The sequence below is a fragment of the Anser cygnoides genome, chromosome 1 (assembly GCF_040182565.1).
Source record: "Anser cygnoides isolate HZ-2024a breed goose chromosome 1, Taihu_goose_T2T_genome, whole genome shotgun sequence".
NCBI classification, from domain to species: domain Eukaryota; kingdom Metazoa; phylum Chordata; class Aves; order Anseriformes; family Anatidae; genus Anser; species Anser cygnoides.
The window spans coordinates 149481043-149498841 of NC_089873.1; the positions used below are offsets into that span (position 1 = coordinate 149481043).

Here is a 17799-nt window from a genome sequence, read left to right on the forward strand (position 1 = left end):
GTTAGCTTCTTTGACCTTAATGTGTCCATGTATCTAAGGTTTGACTTGGCAGCCGGTTAGCCTGCACAGTGTTGCTCATGGCATCCATACCATACAGTCAGGGCAAGGAGGGTCTCCACAAAACTCCCTCCCCTTGAACTACACAGCACACAAATGCTGTGCCTTGTGGGTCTGGGTGTGCAACGGAGACACAGCCAGCTCACACCCCAGCCCTGTTCCTGGCAATTTGTGGTGTGCCCTGATTAAGCCTGCCCTGCGTGAAGACTTTCATCTCACAGACAAGTCCCTGGAGACATTATTTTATGTCTTACTGTACAGTAGTATGACCTTTTTGTTACACCTTGCAAAGGCATGCAGCATCATTAGTAGTTGGGTGTGGATCCACACTATTTAACTGAGTGCCACGACAGGACTTGGACGGAGATGAACATGAAGGAGATGAACATGAAGTGGGAAGAGCTTGTCTAGCAATGCAAATTTAAGGCTGTTCACCTGGATAATGCACAGGGAATTCTTGAGCTTACTGTTTAGATTGCATTCCCATTCTCAAAGTAATTTGCAGTATGAATGATAACGCACAAATCACGTCTATTAGATGCATTTATAAATCAGTGGATTAGCTGCACACTCCTAAGGTTTCAGACAGCAGAGGTCTTGCAGGGTTCTGTCTCATAAGCACATTTGAAAAACTGCCTGTCAAAAAAAAAAAAAAAAGCGGAGGAAGATTCATCAGTGGAAACCTCAAACAGCTTCAGCCCAGGCAGAAAATAGTGTCCTACCTTATGCAGCTGCTGCAAACAGATACAGAAACTGCTCTGCACTCTGCACACTGCACTTAAGTACAATTTCATCCCTCTTACAGTAGGACTGTATGCCCTATTAGCAATAAACTCCTGCGTGGTTTGAGACTCAGCCCGAGAGGGAATAAAGAGCAGAAGGAGCCCCTGAGACTGCCCCAAAAAGTTCCTTCCCTGGGCAGACTTTTGCTGGAGCAGGATGTTGAACCACAGCACCACCTCAGGCAAAAACTATTTTGTTCTTTGAGAACGGCCACCTTTACACTGCAAGACCTGGTAAACTGATTTCAAACACCTATCAAGTAGAGAAAAGGCACCCTTGGACAGTAGCATGATGAGGTATATAAACCAAAGTAAGGATAAGTCAGAAGAGCAGCTTCATGCATACTTAAAGAGAGTCACATGTGACTCTAATCAAGGATTATCAGACTTGATTTTGAATTTTACCTGTTTATTCTAAATGGCAGTATGTTAGACATTCAGGTATCAAATATCTTATTTTGTTTATAATAACTCCTCTAAGTGCATATCCCATAATAAGATGGCTACAGAAAAACAAATGCCAGCCACATGCACTAGCTTAAGAATTCTTGAAAGGTACTTCAGTGATTTAGAAAAGCAGTATTTATTGTATTAGAGAAGTGGATTATAGAAACGGATTACTACAGAAATGGATTTTCTACAAAGTCTTCGCTCTTACCTAGAAACAAATAGCATTTTACAGGTGTATGTTGAACAACTGCTTTTAAATGACTACACTGAATTATGGAGTACTTGCCAGTATATTTTCACTTCAAAATACAAGCCTATTCTATTTCACTTTATATTTTCACTTTCAAGCAAAACCAGCTGACTATTCACGTAGTTTCAATTTTCAAAAATTAGTCCCTGGCTATGATTTAATCTCCCCTCCAAACCAGAAGAGATTAGATTACAATTACAAAGCACTGAAAACAGGAAATGTTGCAAAACTCTGACACAGTACAACGTTGGTTCAAATGACACTGTGAAATTTTCTTAAATACGGTCTGTCACCATTTGCCGATGCAGTGTTTCAACCCAGCCTCTAGGAGAGCTGCCTGAGAACAGCTTCTGCTAACACCGCAGTCATCACCAGGTTATACGAATCAAGAAGGGATATGCAGCACACTTCCAAATTATGGCATATTTGTATTTCATTACTAAAGGAATTACAATAACAAGTTTAGGAATCAAAATGAGAAAAATAAGTACTAATGTATTCTCTTTATTGAGGATGATGCTGGAATTTCATTTGACCAGCTAGGTCACGCTGATGGAAGATTTCATTTTAGGCAAAAATTTGCACTCATTTTGTGAATCTTCATACTACATATATTTAATTTCAAGGAATTCCCACAAAACCACAAATCAGGTAAGCTCCCATTGCACTCATGAGACAAACATATGGTCAGGCTGTATTATCACCAATTTACTGAAACAGTATTCAGAGCAAATCACTCTCCATAAAGTTTATTTTACATGGTTTACTAAGATAAGAGATAACGTGTTCCTAAGAAAAAACAGCATGGATCTCGTTAATGCTCTTTAGCATAGCAGCTTCAGAGTGTAGGCTTGGCATGAGCTGCTTCACAAACTGGGATGAGCTCTGCAGCCAGCCTAGCAACACACATTCAGATTATTAAATTTATTTTAAATATGCGTACACTACAGGTACCAACAAAATTCAGTGACAAGAAAATTCTGTGAAGTCATCAGGGAAAAAAAAAAAAAAACCTTTGACCATGACTAACTGGACCAGCAGATGAAATAAAACACCTTCCCAGGCCTAGCATGTATTGCACATACATTGTATCCCCCCAGTGGGTCAGCACTCAGCTGAAAATTAAGACTGGGTCAACACTGTGGACCAAAAGGAGAGGGCATGTTGTAAAGAGGTCTCCCTGCTCATCCCTGGCTCTTCTAACCTGGGTGTGCAGACACACACAGGGCTGCCACTCAATCTTAACCCTCAGCTGCTCACATATTTTGCCATCCAAAATCCTTCTCAGGCTGACTTAATTTCATGAATCAGCACCTCAGACCTCTGTAAATTGTACATAGGGAGGAAAACAGGGTAACATTTCAACTTTAGGGCTTCTAAGTAATAAGGAAAACCACTAAAAATAAAATAATTGCTTGTATCCCTCTACTGAACTGTTTGTGTTTTAGAGTATCAAGGATCTGTTTTTTTACTATTATAATTACACACATAAAGCCTAAGCTCTGAATAGAACTAAGTAATCTCAAATTACAAAGACATGTCACTGTAACAATAGGGTCTTCCTTTTCCCAGTAGTGGAAGCATTATCTCTGTAACAAGTATTTGCTTAAAAAATGCCCAGAAATACTAAATCCATGGCTCATGTAATTTAATGTAAACCACAGATACGTGCAAGGTCATATGCTAAGTAAATTAAGAGAACAATATATTGGCTCTGTCTTCTCGACTAACTGCCCCAGTACGTATGCTTTGTGTAAAAAAAGAACAAAAAACAAAAAACAGCAGCACTGAGAAGCTGCATTAGGATCGGAGGGCAAGCAAGAGGGATGAGGAAAGAACCTTTTTAAAGACACTGGACTTTTCCTCGACATTGACCAGCACATTAACAATATATCCATCTACCTACGAAAAAAAAACTATGGTTAAAATCCCACAGACCTCTAAAGTGCTGTCAGGCTCCTTTCTATTCCAGAACAGGTCCTCACCCAATTCAGCTGTGCTCACTGCAATTTTTAACAACTTCCTCCTAACTCCATGCATTTTCAGTCTTAAAAGTGATTAAGAAGTCACAGTTATGGGCAATATGAAGAATCTGGGAGAATGGTAAAATTAGCTATTAAAAGAGAGGTAAGGCCTGTCTGTGAAACACTTTTTAAAAACTTCCTGTTCCTCCAATGAAAGAAAATCCTTGCTGATGTTTTTTTCTTAATTAAAAACTTTTTTTTGTCTGTGCTTTTCTTTTGCTAAGATTAAAAAAAAAAAAAAGTAAACTAAGGGTCAAGAGGAACAGGCATCTGGGCTTTACATCTGGTGTACAGCCTTAAAAGGAGAGCTAAGGATTCTCTAAACCTTTTGTACATTTATTTTCATTCAGTTTGAGGTCCACTCTAACAAAGCCATTTTTCTATTTCCCTGCATATCATTACTCCAGAACAAGGCTAAATGAGATTAAGCAACATCAGGCAGGGTTGGAGGTGACAGAAAATTGTTGCTTGAATGCAAAATCTTGCCCAAAATTACTTAAAACTATCTCACAAGGCTGTCTTTAAACTAAAAAAAAAAACAAAAAAAAAAAAAAAAAACACACTTCCCTCTTACATCCTACAAAGGATGAGATGGGAAGTAAAGAAGCATATGAATATAACATACGAATAGGTCTGATTAGTTTTCCAAGTGTGCACTGATACACACTGCAACTGAGTTTGCACTGTTTGGAACAACTATAAGACATGACATTGTGCCCAGCAGTCCTTCAGTTCCTCTGAAGCAAAATAAAATTTCTCTGAGGATATCACATGCTGAATTTCTGCTGCTGTGCATTAGCAGCTAAGCACCATGTTTCCTCTGTAAGCAAAATAAAAAATAAGATAGTATCTGAAAAGAAAACCCAAGAAGCTCTTAAGGTTGCTGTCTCAAGGAAGGATGAACTGTATCTGTTCCTCTTCGTCCTTGTCTGAAAACTTGCCCATTTAATGACCAACCTGAATCCCTCTCCTGGCAATGTAATGACTCCTCCTCTCACTTACAGAACAGACAGATTTCTTCTTACCCACTACTCAACAGCTTTTTATATACCTCAAGCCCTGCGTCTTTTCTCTTTCCTCACATCTCAGAGAGAACTACACCTTGGTAGCTCTTACAGGCTCTATGTTAAGCCTCAGGTCCATGAGGTAATGCCGTAGGTCCACCAACGCTTGATGTCACCATAGCCACCAAAAGCAGACATCCCACCGATCCCCTCCAGCCAGCAGCACAAGCATGCAGCAGACTGGGTTGGTGAAGCTCATTTTCGAAAAAATAACATAGCAAAGGATTTTTTAAACTTCACAATTTTTGAGCCAGATCAAATCCCTAATTTGCTCTGCCACGTAACTGGATGAATCCCCACGGCAGCAGAGGAATGGGCAGAGTTCAAGAGTGGGAGTAAGCTCCTGGGAGTGGGAAGGGGCAGGAGGGAGCAAGATGGCTTTGTCTCATGGCAGTGCAGCTTAAACAAACTAGACGGAGTGCTGCCATGAGCCTGAGTCACAAGGGTTGATTAATTTTAAAATATCCATCTAAATCAAGTAGCTTCTAGCCTGCTCCTTCCCTAAGTTAGCTCAGATTCCTGCTGATGGGTTAACCACCTGAAAACATACGCCTCACTCATCAGGAGGTTTTCTTCTCCAATTACCAACAGGCAACTTCTTGCCTGTGGTTTTCTCTTACTGTTTGCAAGCACATTTAACAATTTCTCTTGATAGTGCTCTCATTCATTTTATCTCATTCTGACCTTTCCAAGTTTGCCCCTGCATGCCCATGTTACTTACTAGCAATGATTCTTAGCGATTTGGCCTCACTGATATTTTGTGTATAATGAACTTCAACTCACTCATCTCTTCACTGAAGCCCTCATTTAGTTTCTTATTATGCTTCTGTGGTTTTTTGTTTGTTTGTTTGTTTCTCATTTTTGTTTGTTTGTTTGTTTCCATTGTGGTCGAACTGTTTATGCTGCTTCCCTTTCTTAAAGGTATCGCATGTTGTCTTTAATTGTTTGTTTTTGCTTACAGTAGGCTCTTACGTAAGCATTCCAGGGGCTCCTGAAGAGAATCATCTTCAACTGTATTCTTCCAACTATTTTCTACTTCTTTCCTTCTAGGAAATTACAAAAACTGTAATTTACAATCATCATCAATCATAATTCACAGTTTATCACCATTTTCATCATCTCTACCAGTTTCTCCCCACAGGAGAAAATTAGACCTAAGAGAAAATACCCCTAAAATACTTCCTTGATGTTTAATCCTTTTTTGTTTTAACAGGCTGTTCTAACTTTCCCATTTCCTTAAGGCAAATGCTACATCATGCAATTGCTGTATCCTTATGTTAGGGCTCATTTTTATAGAATGTATGTTAATAAACAGGATACTAAATAAAACAAAAACCAAACCAAAAAAAAAAAAGTAACACAAGGAGACAGACTCACAAAATACTCACAAAAACAGCATTATGAAGCTTCATGAATATTGTGAATGAAAGAGCATTTTATTGCCTGTCCATTCTGATTTCTCTGCCACCCCCACAAATATCACTAGACAGCGGGCACATTGCCCCTCTTATTCTAAGGACGCGTATCCAATCTATTACGAGGCATGCTGGGCTCCACAGGGCAAGCTGCAGTAAGCTGTTAGGTTAGCATCAAGCCAAACATTAACTCTCAATGAAAAAGAATCCAAGATGCCGGGGGGAAGGAGGCGGGTGAGAAATGCTTGCTGCATTACACAATTTGCTGGGTAATAACGCTACTTGAACCATGTGGGCGAAGGAACCTGGGAGATGCACCTTGTCCTAGATGGTCTAGCTGCACTTCAGGCCTAGGTATGCTTTTTTTAAAAAAAAAAATTCTTTGCTATTTTTTACCCTGCGCAGTACTGCACCAAACGAACAGGCCGTATCTGCAACCACCATTTGCAATTAATGCATTACACATACTAACAAATGATGAATGTATAAAATAAACAATGCTTTCATTTTAAAACATAAAAACAGACATGTTTGCTTCTTTCTCAGTTTGCCAAGTGAAAAAAGCCCCATTCCTTTGATGTAAGATCAGAGAATGCTGGTTAGTCAAGGAGGCAGTATGATCTCAAAGCTTATTTAGCTTGTAAATTCTCAGGCAGTCATCATCATTTGTTCCACAGTGAAGATCCATTTAGTGAAAAAAAGGGTCCAATGGAAAGTTACTTGCCTGTTTTTGGTTATTGAGAAGACTTTCATTGATATTCCTGGCTTGGTATATTTTTCCACAGTACACAAAGATGACAAAGGTCATGCAATAGAGCATTTAAAATTTCTCATAGAAAATAAATGACTCATACATGGGTACAGCACGTTCTTTTTCGCTCAAGTAAGAGATAGTACCAAGTTTTTGCTAGCAGCTGCACACATGGACAATGAAAGATATATATATTCCTCAACATATGTTTCTAAAATTCACAGTGGAGCGATTGTGCCGGAGTCTTCAAAACTGAGCATACACAAGGCAGCCTGGAAGAACATCAGTAATCTTCAACAGTAAACACTTCATGACGCACATCTCAACCATGTTGCAATATAGGAGATTAAGGCAAAAGCCATCTTCAATTAACAGATCAATGATGGAATCTGACCATCAGTCTTTCATGCATTAGTCATGCTGGACCAGCACAAGGCTAAAAAATATATACTTAAAACACAACCTACTGCTCCATATGTTATGTCTTTGCTTTCCCGTTATGGTCCTGCCTAGGAAGATCTCTGGCAATTGTAGATTATTTTTCAAAAATCTCTAGAAATATGAACCTGGCCTTGGGGAGAAGGGGGAGGAAAGGGTATGATGCTCAGCTGGTACAGCAGCTGATGGGAGATACACACAGGAGACACGGGAAGAAAGTAGTCTCAAAATCAAGTGGAAGTGAAGAAATGGAGCAGCAGGAGCCCCTGGTCCTGTGCGCTGAGAGCTGGGGGAGTTTAGGATGAGGGAACCTGCTGGGGTGAGGGATTTGGGGCCAGGTGGGAGAGGTGGAACTGGCTGGGGCACTGGAGGGATGCTGGTGAGGAGGAGGAGGAAGGCCAGCTCTCAAGTGGGAGGGCTTGGGGACAGAAAGATTTGAGGGACATCTCTGGACTGCAAAGATCTGCATAAAGTGCATCCCTGCGTGCACAAAGGCAGGAAAACAATAGAGGGGTTGAAGCTGAAGCAGGAGGTCTAAAAGCAGAGTTAAGGGACCACCACAATCGCCAGTCATCTTCCCCTCCTTCCTCTGAGCCACACATGCCACCCTCCTTCCCATACCAGCAACAGGATGCTCACTCGGGGGACAAGAGGACACAACAGAGGCTTACTTCTGTCCCTTACCACTCATTTTTTGATGTCAGAAATATGGTAGCCCTCTGAATAAAAACAAGTTTATCTCTGGGCAGACAGAAGCCCTACGCCTTCCAGCAGCTTAATGTTAAGCAACACAGAGGAGGGAGGAGAGAGAGCACCAAGGGCCTCCAAACTCCAGAGTGATGCCCAATACCATGGCCCACAGCCACCTGGACACGGCTGTGCCCACTCCAATCTCTGTTTCAAATGTTTAAAGATACGATTTTTACGTGTTAATTCTCTACAGTAAAATCCACCTGCCCTAAACAATAGGGGCAATCATGACTCACTTGATCTTCTTGTTCCTGCCCCAGACGTACTCAGATGGACAGTTTCACTCATTGCACTCCATATTAAATTCAGTAACTAACATCCTAACTTATTAACTGAAAACAAGAAAGCAGAGCGGTGAAATATCCTACCTCCATGGGCTTTGTTAGCTTTCACTAGCTGGAGCAATTTTGTGCTTCATAAATCAAGTAGTGTATTTAACCAGTTTAGGTTAATATGTATCAGGGATAACAACAGAAGCAGGGGTGGGCATGTTGGCCAACCCTTTAATCAACCCTTGAGTTTTAGCTATTCAATCCTTTTAGCTATTCAATCTTTTTAGCTATTCAATCTGCTGCTTTTCAGCCCACGCTGGGGCTCATCTCGCTGTCCTTGGGCTCACAGAAAAGTTGCAGTATTATGAAAGAACCAAGGCAACAAGGCAGACACACAAGCGCTTTTCTGTTATGTCATGTGAAGCTTTGTTTAGCGCAGACAGGAATTAAACTGGCAGATTAGGATAATTTAATAGAGCAGAATACAAGGGTAAAGCACACGACCGCTCGCATTCCATTTATGTGCTACATAGCGCTGCCTCCATTAACTTCAAATTATCTCCTTTTATGGGCTCTAAGCTTTTTGTATTTCTCACAACTGTAACTGGACGACGGGTTAAATACTCGGAAGAGCTCAAGAATGTTTTTTTCTGCAGCCAACAGAGAGGGCAGTCGCTGAACTCACTGCTTCTGTTGGAACAGGAAATTGTATTTTGCGTGCATCTGATTCACGCCGATCGACACCACCTCTGGGAGGTCATGTTTTGTTCTCCCCGTCTCCCCCCACCACGCAGGGAACAGGAAACTCTGCTGTTTTCTCCAAGTTTCCACCTGGTTAGTCTAGCACAGGCATACTCAGTTGAAAGTAAAGTAAGAATCCTCCCCAAATTCATATGCCTGTAGTTGAAAAAAAGTTGGTGAGGACTTATTACAAATATATTCCCCCTTCCACTTTCCCATAAGCTAAATGCAGCCCTAAAATTTGCACAGAAGTATCCCCACAGCTTTTCAAGATCAAAACCTCACTGGCCATTAGACAAAATCATGCACGTTAATTCAAGCCCACAGTGCAAATAAACAGGACAAAGACCTCTTTCTGTGTCCTTACCAGTGAAGGCTGGAACCGGTGCCTAGCCAAACCCGCTCAGCAGACACAGCTGCCGCTCAGGGTGCTCCATCCATCTCAGTTTCGTTGCTGAGGAGGAGACTGGGAAAGGAAATGCCCCTCTCCCCCTTGTTTCCACATTTGATACATCGGTGACAGCAAGATTGCTACGAATCCTTTCCTGTCACACCACGGAAGCTGAGTGACTGCGAGCAAGCAGTACAAAAAGCTCGCTGCACTAAAGAGTGCATCTACAGAACAAGCAGCCAGAGGCAGAGGAAGAAAAGAGCACAAAAAGCCAGAGGAAAGCAGCAAAGACCTGAGCCTGCACAAAGGCATCTTCTTTGGGCTCATCAGCTGGAGCCATCTCTCACCTACAAAAGCAACTCCGCAGGCACTATTGCAGCCTGTAAGTTTTAACTTCCTCTGCAATTCTTTCCTCTCGATTACAAAGAGGGGCTCAAGCTACAGGGGTGAGGAGGCTCAGTGAAAGAAAGCACTCGTTTGCAGTAACTCAGCCCGCTCAGGGCCCAGTCCTCTCCGAGTTTTAGAAGCAGCTGCTCTTCAAAAGGCCTGGCTTCCATGAAATACCATGGCAGGCCCAAAGGTACTGTTGCTCCATGAAATTAGGCTTGTGCAAGATTCTGTCTGGACCTAAGTTTACATGTATAAAAAAACACCTTAACTGAGCAATGCTCCACGTAAATACTGAAATCCATTTATAGCTGGCCCCGAAAAGCAAATGCTCTGTGCTTCAGTACTGAGGTGCCATACTCTCTGCCCCATCCCACCTAAGATTTGAAGCAGCTGGCTACAGGACAGTGATTAATGCTTTCCTCTGTAATTTGTCTTGACTTTTCCCCAAGCTATGCAGGTCCAGCAGAGGGGGGTGATGGAGAGGAAGAGGGCTGGCAAGTTTTGCTGTTGTTATTACATCTAAACCAAGTGCCTGAAAATGGAAGCTGATGTTTTAATGCCTCTTTGACCTACTTTGTATGTACAGTAAATAACTGGAAACAACGTTGATGCTTCCTCCGTGCGGTACATACTGTTCAAGCTCGACCAAGTGGGCCGCAATGCAGACACAGACCTCAGGTAGCACTGCTGGGTTTGCAGCCTTTCTTCAGGAATGGGCTTCAAACAGGTACAGCTGCACAGTGCAGCTCTCACAGCTGCCGAGGGAAACCTTCATCACCTCTTCGCGGCATATCCTACTGCTAGGAAGCTGGACAGCCCCGTGGTAAGCCCACAGCCTGCTCCAGCTGGCTGGTTCCGCACTTAAAACAGGTTGCTTCACAGCCAGGGACGTGTTGCCAGAGGATCCACAGAACATCACAATAAATCTCCACCTTCTGCTTCCAGTGGGCAGCGGGTTTTTTGACTTTGCCTTCTCTAACATATAAAATCCAACTATGACACAGGGACTTTATTTAAAAAGGTAAAGCCACACAAAACTGCTGCACATACAGTCTCTTGAGGAAGAGTTGGAAGAACAAGCGTGTTGTAAGCACCATAGTAATATGAAGACATAGTTTAAGATACACGTAATACAGAAGTCATAATCTTAGCCTCTATTTCCTGTTAATTGCAATCAAAACTGCCCTATCATGAAAACTAGATACACCTGCTAACAAATGAGTGTGCTAACGCACATGGCAAGCCCCCCCAGACTTCTGAAGAAATAAAGCTTGGCCCTTTACACACACGTACACAAACAGGTGTCTCTACTTCCAGGAAATTATGAACAGAAAATTAGAAACAGAAGCTAAAGGCTTAAAGAGCTAGTAACACAGATTCACATTAAGGACAAATTGTATCTAAGGATGCAAACTTATTTAGGGTGAGAACAAGATTGGCATTATATTGGCATTACTGCATTTTAGCACTGGTGCTTAATCTGTATATCTAATTCTCCACATAAAGCTTGACTTTGTGCTAAATAAGAAATGCCTTTACACTCCACCAGCAGACTCCGTCCATTCTACAAAAAGCGAACATCCATTTATTTCATCTAAAGGTCAAAAGTGAAATGCCTTTGGGAGATCCCATGCAACCTTAAAATAAAAGTCACATTCCTAAATTCCGAACTATCTCGAATGCAACAATGTCATTATTATTCCTTTGAAAATGTAAAACAATTACTCATTTATATTAAAAGCAAAACTCCTTAAAAGAAAAGATCCTAAAAAACAGTGAAAGCCAACAGTGAGAATTTTAAATCTTGCTGTTCAAAAAGCACAACTTATTTTCCTTGCAGTTTTATGCATTATGGAAGTCATGACACCCACAAACACTTAAAAGACATGTGATGCAATTCTAATATTTGTTCACTTTGAATTACAAGACAGCAGTTCTTATTCAAACACCACCAGCAGCCAAAGCAGCCATCCCCATCAGTCCTCAGATTATTCATCAATATTTGCTGATCATAGTTAGCAAAATATGAACAGAGAACTCCAGAACTTTTGACTGTTAGGTTTCTTCTGGATTCCTTCTTCATTTCTTAGTCTTAATTCAGCTCTAAGACTTATTAATGTTTAAGATTTAACCTAAAGCTCACTGAACCCATGGGGACCTTACTTGCTTTCATATGCTTTGAAATTGCTGCATGTATAAGCTATAAAACACCTGCTATAATTTTACACTCAGCCCTCATAATTTTCCCCTTCTACTGTATTTACACTATTAGAAGACTGAGAATTACGTATTTCTTTTTGTCCTAAGGGCTGTACAAGATAACATCATACTGCTTATGCAGCTTCACACTGTCAAATTACTTTATTCAGGCATACAATGATCTTTTTGGACAACCAAGACACTTTGTTTTGAGTTAAGTACAGTTAATTGGGGGAAAAAAAAATAAAATAAAATAAAAACCACAATACACTTTGTGTTTTTAATACATCTGTAGTGCATGCCAGCTTTGCAATTAGTTTTGAGGTGCTCATTGCCATCCATTAGATAGCAGGGGCTACGTGCTACCAACAGGACATGAATGGCACCATGTTTAGAAGTACATGACTTGTCATAATGCCAACACTGACTTTCTGAGAGATATTATCTAATTAGAAACATGCTTAGGAGAACTTTAAGGTTTATACATTAGGTAGTAACACATAATATTCTATTACCACCGATAATTCAAAATGCGTTGCAAAAACCTGCATCTGCCTATATAAAGCCTAAAAATAACAGTGTTGCAGCTCTACTGTTATTCAGCTGAATTCAGAGATCTTATCTTTCTCCAGTTGTTCCCACAAAGCTCTTAGCTAGTTTTAAAAGCTTCATATTCATGAGATGCAAAGCAGGTTCACAAGGAGGTCCTGCAGCATCTGACCTTTCCCTGCTCTCATGGCAATGTTAAGCACCGGAGAGGACAGCTATAAAAACAACACAGAAGCTGTTGAAGCAAGGTCTGACTGAACAATTTCCAGGGAAAAAGAAACACAATTATTCCATCAGTTCTTTCCATGTTTTCAGGCATACGAGTTGTATCTGGCAACAGTTCAATAGAAAGACAGGAACACCAAAAGAGGAGCACAGACAAAGCACTGATGTTGCAATGGATACATTAAACAGATTAAGCAGCTTGTAAACTGGGAACTGCTTGCTCATCAGCAGTTAAAAGACAAAATATTCAAGTACTTGCCATGTTAACATGAAAACCTTTGATTTACTGCATTCACTTTTTCTTATTAGAGGCAAATCTAGTAGCACTGGCAATATATGTAAGTTCAATTGGCTTGACATGAACAGGGAAGGGCAAGACTGAAATGATAGTCAAACACACAGGAAATAGACTATAAGGACAAAAGAGTGAGGAAAAAAAGGATGACAAACAGATAACATAAAAGGAAAATAACCAGTACAGCCAGGGCAAAGAACCTGGGCTGAGAGACAGAGAAGAAACATGTAAATCAGAGTGTAGGCTCCTTACTGTAGTGAAATAATAGTCTGGATGAGATATGACAAAAGGAATCCACATTTTGCCACTACTTTCCATAACTAGGATGCCTTTGAGACAGGGTTTCAAATACTGCACCTTCCTAACCCCAGAGAAAGTGATGGGATAGCTGAGAGCAGCAGAGAACCAAGACCTCATCACAAATCTCTGTGGTAGAGCTACGCTTCACAACCTTACTTTCTTGAAAGAGTCAAAATGTAAACACGATGACATTTTTCTTTGTTCAATTCTCTTTCTTCTTTTTATTATTTTTGAAGGTTTTAGATTTTCAATCTTCTCCTTCCAAGGTAAAGCAAGTCAGAAAATGCAAAATTAAAGTCCTCTGGGAAAGCTCCATATAAGCCCTGCCTTGAGCAGAGGGTTACTGTCTTCCAAGAAGCTCAATAGCATTCCTTGCACAGGCTAAACTCATTCAATTACTGTTGGTCTGGAGCCACCCAAGTTCTCCATGCCAGCCTGCTCTATCCAAGCTGGCACCACCGTATCTCCCTTGCACCTTTGCTGTCTAGCAAGCCAGAGCGAGGAACTGTCTGGCTGAAAATATATTTCTTTCTGAAAAAAGTAACAAGCTGTGAGGAGAGCATGGCCATCCCTGTCAGTGCCACCCCACTTAAATCCATTTAAAGAGAATATGAGATCTCAGCATTAGACTCTGCTACCTCTCTGAGGCTCTCCGCATGACTGCTGCTTTGTCGCTGCAGATACCAGAAGATACACAGAGATCTGAGGAAGAGAACTGCAAGGACTTTTCCTGGTTAAGGAAGTTGAGTGGTATCCTGGAGAAGGAGATTTGGTCCCCACCTCTACCATGAAATCCCTTGAAGACGCTGCACAAATCATTTCCACACTTTTTACAGGCAGCCACTAATCACACATTCCTCATTTTCTATGTGTTTTGTCTAGGGTCTTTTCTCAGACCAAAGATCTTGAAGACCTGGTTTCAGCTGAAGTCACTGCGGTAAAAGCATAACCAAGCAAACTATAAAATGCTACCACATGCTAACTAGGAGGTACTTCTAACATTTCCTATCCATCCCCTCCCAAATTGTCAGTAAATAACTATGAAATCTCTAGGAAATATTTACTAGCGCTACTCTGGCTCATGCAAAAAGAATGAGATGAAACAACTGCCAGCAGCCACACACCGCCTCCTTAAACCCAGGTAGGTTTCGAGAAATCAGTGCTCCTTGTCGGAGCATTCAGGTATGATCGTGATAACAGCCACATGAAGCTCTTAAGAACCTGAAGATGATTATGCTGTCTTCATAGGGTGATTTGATTATAAGATCTTAAACAAGAAACAAGTCCAAAAACTGAAGAGTAAACAAAAAAACAAACCCTGCATCTTCACTCATTCAGTGAGGAAAACCTGTTTTGTGCATTCAGTGAGATGGGGTCCTGGGAAATAAATCAAGCAATTAAAGGCTAGCATGATGCGAAAGGGCCTGTATTTAGGTTGCACAGAGCTTTCCTAGCTTTTTGGAGCTCGACTACAAAAACAGAATATTCTTTAAGGATTTTCTCTGTAGGAAGACGCATTAACATTACGTTAACATTCAGGCAGCAGTGAAGGGGAAGTACGTTTGGCTGTACATCATGCAAACATATTTAACAGCCACTGCTGCTCCAGACTCAAAGACACAGGAGCGGGAGCACGGCTGCAGTTTCAGGAAGCCAGCGGCTGCCAGAAGGTCGGCCCCAGGCATCCTCCACCCCTCCTCGAGGCCAGCTGAGGCCTGGTGTGAAACCACACCTGGGAGCTGCGGTTTGCACAGCTCCTGGCACACCGACCTAGGCCCCGCTGCCGCTCAGGGCCACGGCCTGGCCCCGCTCCCGTGCTGGCCTCCATGTCGCGGCCAGCCTGGCTGACTGGACTCCCGCTAACAGCAAAGGGAACACTTGCGCTAACAGGCACGGGGAAAGGAGAGGAAGCATCTCTTTCGCAGCGGGATGCTGCCGCTTTAGGACCAGCCAGCAAAGTCACTGCAGCCTACTCCCCTGTCCTCTCCGCCCCTAATTAATCACAGAGAAATTACAGCAGAGATCACACCTCTTGACTGCCAGTACATTGCCAGTGTGGTCAGCCTAGTCTCCCAATCCTACTGTGAGAGCAAACAGCCGTTGTTTTCTTTGCACTTCCATCTCCATTTCTGTATTTCAGCATCTGAACACAGAAAAAAATATTCTATAATGACACTTGAGTAATTTAGTCTTTGTAAGTATATTTAAGACAGGTGAAGTATTTAGGTGGCCACCAGAAACTGCAAGTAGTGAGGAGAATGAAGAACAGAAGCTGTCTGCTATACTTCCTAAAATAGATAGACATAACTTTCTAAATAAAAAAAATACATAGGGGCTCCTAAATTTGGGGGTGACGTACAGCTTCATGTCTTTTATTCTCTAGCTCTACATTTATCTCACAATTCCTGTGCCCTGCAGTCTGCACTATTTTCAGTGCTGTGATACATACCCTGTCATGTCAACTACTGGGATGTTCATCAAGCATCACCGAGAGACAAAGTACTATAGTATACAGATGTGCCTATTTTGGAAGCAGTTGGATCACTTTTCCCTATGAGGTCAGGGCTTTGCGACCAAAAGAATAGCTCCACTGTTTGCTATCCAGCTGAGAACAGATGAGATTCCCTCTTGTCTAACTCTGTAGATTTAATCATAAAGAATTAAATCACTCCTCCTTTACTTTCACTTAGCACCATTGAAGAGGAGAGCAGGTAGCATGCTCTCAAATTATGACACTAAAATTTTTATAGGTATTTATGACAATCCAAAGCTTATCATTTGTTGGCAAGCCTTTCCTTTATTCATTTCCTTCATTTCCCTTTCTTTCACTGGAAAGGAATTTCATGTCAAAGAAACTTAAAAATAAAAAAAAATAAGAATGAGATTGTCAACTTCCAAAAGACTTTTTTATATTAAATTTATCTTAGGGATTAGAAATCTTGCCTTTTCTTTTTTTCTCAGATAAATCAAATTGGCAGGCATCATAAGACATGTGGGTTTAAAGCTATTCTGTCCAGTTACTTTTATTTTCTTCCTCTACACTGGATATCAAAACTCAAATCCATTGCTTTTACTCATCCAAATAATTTTGTGAATACTTGCCTTTTCTCATAGGAGAAAAAAAAAAAAAAAAGAAAAAAAAAAGACTTTTCTATTATAGGGTTCTAAGCAGAATCAATTCAGTTATGAACAATTTCTCTCTCAAAGAGGGTCATGAAGAAGTAGACAAAATAAAGCTTGAGATGGAAATCCCCAGCTAATCTGGTGCACTATCCTGAACTCTCTGACGCAATTCCCTTTGATCATGTCTTTTTTCCCATTCTTACGTTTAGCCTCTTTAAACAAAGTTTTTGGGGTTGCCAATAAAACATGTGGTTGCCATAAAAACACCCAAAAATAAGAACAGTAAAGGCCAATACAGCAAAATGTTAGACAATCCAAAGTTACATGATAAGTGATGAGTGTGAGCTGCCACCTTTTGGGATGTGCATGTGACTTTTATTCCTGAAGCTGGTGGTACTGAAAATTAATTGTCAAACTTGATCAAATTAGTTTTTATTATACATTTTCAGGCTTTGTATAATCACGAGCACAACAGACTTATATCTAGTTTCCAATGTCATGAAGTTCTATTACCCTTTCTTCACTTGGGGGAAAGTGAGATACAGAGAAGCTAAAAATGCTCCCTAGGGCTGCAGAAGCAGTTTGTGGCAGAATAGGGAACGGACTTCTGCTTGTGAGCATGAAGCCAGCCACATGCACCTGCGGCTGTACTGGATGCTGGCTGCATCCTTAGATTGCACAGTGTTAAAGTTCACAGTTTAACCTAAAAGAATAAAAAAGTATATTTTATTTTTACCACAAAGTCAGAATCTAGGCTATGCTGACTTTATTGTCAAGGGAACAGAAATTCATTGGAGCTTGTAATTCTTCCTTGATTATCCATCTAGATCCACAGTCCTGACTTAGATGAGAGAAGTTCTTGCAGGTTTTAAAGGCATTGGGAGAGGATCCAGGGGGGTCACACTTTTCCTGAAGAAAAATAAAAGGGGATGAGTGCAGAAAAACAGAACTACCTGAAACAGATACTTGATTAACGAAATAAGGTTTTATTACATTATGCATAGCACACCTCTTAGTCTGAAAAGGATTTATCAGTACTAGATATGTTTGCTTGAAATTAAGTATAAAATACTTTTGAATATTACACCAAATATTGAGGGGGTTCTATTAAGAGATGCTTCTGTTAATAGGCACCAATAATATATGACTAGAATAGAAAAAAATAAAAATAAAAACACTGAAAGAGAGAAAGCAGCAGTATCATTGGTTTGTAAACAAAAAGGGAAGATTGCAGAAACAAGGATGTGCACAAGTACTTCACTCAATCATAAAAATAAAGGAGATGCTTCTGGTGAAAAAAAAATCTTATTCAAGAAACTTCATATGCCAATAT

The 17799-nt window shown here is 40.9% G+C and overlaps 1 protein-coding gene and 1 long non-coding RNA gene across 3 annotated transcripts in view; both read right to left on the reverse strand.

Annotated features, from left to right (window-relative positions):
• The window catches only part of COL4A1 (collagen type IV alpha 1 chain), a 133422-nt gene that overhangs the window by 102984 nt on the left and 12639 nt on the right, over positions 1 to 17799 (reverse strand). The gene's annotated exons all lie outside the window — the stretch shown is intronic.
• The window catches only part of LOC136788014 (uncharacterized), a 28434-nt gene continuing 12038 nt past the window's right edge, over positions 1404 to 17799 (reverse strand). The window contains exon 2 of the long non-coding RNA XR_010827036.1: positions 1404 to 17375. This is a non-coding gene — a long non-coding RNA (uncharacterized lncRNA). The remainder of the gene's footprint in view (positions 17376 to 17799) is intronic.